Source organism: Cricetulus griseus, assembly GCF_003668045.3.
Source record: "Cricetulus griseus strain 17A/GY chromosome 1 unlocalized genomic scaffold, alternate assembly CriGri-PICRH-1.0 chr1_1, whole genome shotgun sequence".
Lineage (NCBI taxonomy): Eukaryota > Metazoa > Chordata > Mammalia > Rodentia > Cricetidae > Cricetulus > Cricetulus griseus.
Genome location: NW_023276807.1, coordinates 8,729,328 through 8,731,484, shown reverse-complemented (window position 1 = coordinate 8,731,484; position 2,157 = coordinate 8,729,328). Strand labels below are relative to the sequence as shown.

Here is a 2,157-nt window from a genome sequence, read left to right as displayed (position 1 = left end):
ACTTACAGGAGCTGGTTCTCTCCTTCCTTCCACCGTGTGGGTCCCAGGGAAGGTGCTCAGATCATCACCAGGCTTGGTGGCAAGCACCTGTGCCCACTGAGCCATCTTGCCCGCCCCAGGTTTGAATCTTTTAAGAACTGTCTTACAGGTCTCCATTTACCTATTGTTTATTGCCAGGCCGTCTGAGTGGCTCACATTACCAAAGATCTGCCAGGAATGTATTTCGATGACCTTTCCTCATTTGCCTATGACAAACAAACACTTCCCTATTGCTCGATAGTTGTTATTTTTCAGTTTTCTTTTGCTAGTTTGGGAACTTGACAGTTTATTGACAAAAATATTAAAGGCTTTAAAATGCAGATGGCAAGCCCTCAGTTGCAGTTCAACCCAGACCTTGTTCTGCTTGACATTACCTTGGGTGACTGGCAGCTGGTTGGTCCTGGATTCAGGGGTGGGTGGGGCTGTGGTTGCTCAGAATGGTTTTCCATTGCATAGAGCAAGAGTGCTCATTAGAAATGCACTGCTGCTACTTCAAGAGTGGGTGATGCTTCAAGAGATGGTCCCCCCCCCACACACACACACACACATTCACAGTTCCCCCAAGACCACGGGTGACTTCTTTTGTAAAAGCACATGTCACCGGTGAGACTGAGACTGTGTGGGACTGGCTCTAGGAAGCAGAATCAGGGGTCCCTGAGCTGTCTTCCACATCTGTGCTCTCTGCAGTCTCACTGACCTTGCTGAAGTCCCCATCGCTGTCTTCAGCGGCCAGCCCTTCTCCCAGCAGGCCTCTCTCTGAGCTCAGAAGTACATTGCCTTTGCTCTTGGCCTTGTTCTCCCTGGCCGCAAGCACCATGTGCATGGCCTTTTCCTTCAGCTCCAGGTACCACCTCCGGTGCCACCCAGAGCCCCAGGGTGGGCAGGTGGAAAGAGACAGGGTCTGAGTCACCAGACATGAGGTGGGAGGAGCCAGGCCCTCTGTGTGAGGCCCTGCCTCATTACATATGCATCCTTGCCATCTGCATAGGGCTCCACTTCACTGATCTGAAAGAGGAGGGTATTTGAATATCGATGCAGGGTGGCTTGCACACTCTTCCTGACATGCAGGAAGACTTATTTCACACTGAAGTTCTCCATCAGGGCTGGGTCCATCAGCTTTGGAGCCAGGCCAAGACGCTGGTGGGAATGCATCACAGCCACTGAGGTGCTATGTCCCCTGGCCAGGCACATCATCTAAGTCTTCTTCATTTTGGCCAGGATGTGCCCCACCATCTTCCCATTCTCATCTTCAGCAATGGAAGGGGGGGGGCAGGAGAGACCATGATGGAAAAGGACTGCATCTCGCAGCTCTTGGACAGGCGGAGGAATCTGCAGGGCTGTGGGGTCATTGAGCCCACAGGCTTAGCACCGTGCATGCTCATCAGCACAGCAGAGCTTGAGGGGCCCCGTGGCTTGGGTTAGGAATGCACCTTCAGCAGGCACTCAGGAGCAGGCCAGGGATGGACAGAGGTGGGGGCTGGGACTGAGTCGGTTTTTAAAATCTTGTCTGCCTGGGGCTATTTTGTCATGAATATGAAGAGTGTTGTATGGAAACTGGTTGGTGGTCTTGGACACCCCATTTTCCATCTATTCTAATCTTTATGTTTGTGGAGAAGGGGTGGTGGTGAGACAGTCTCACAGTGTAGACTCTGGCTATCCTGAAACTCTATGTAGACCAGGTTGGCCTCTAAAAATATTATCATTGAGCTATAGAGCACATGTCACAATTTTACCCTCCTAATGTGAACAAGCCAGAGGTTTTTAATATGTTAACAAACTTGTACTGCCACCATTGTCACTTAATGTTAAACCAACCTTATCATCCCTCAAAGAAGCCCAATCCCTCACTCCCCACTCCCCCAGTCCCTGGCAACCATTTATCTAGTTTTCTGTTCCTATAGATCTGTTTCTGCCAGTCAGACATGCCTGCACATACCTGTAACCCAGAACTTGAGGAGCAGAGGCCGAAGGATCTGGAGTTCAAGGCCAGGCTAGGCCACACAGCAGGACAGTATGTAAAAAGACAGGTACAGCATGATGGTTCAGTGCAGTGCTTCTCAACCTTCCTGATGCTGCGACCCCTTAATACAGCTTCTCATGTTGTGGGGACCCCCAACC

General features: G+C 50.8%; 1 pseudogene; it reads right to left on the bottom strand.

The window, feature by feature from the left end:
• Positions 1-761: 761 nt before the first annotated feature.
• LOC118239636 lies at positions 762-1,415 on the bottom strand (annotated as a pseudogene).
• Between the last annotated feature and the right edge of the window lie 742 nt (positions 1,416-2,157).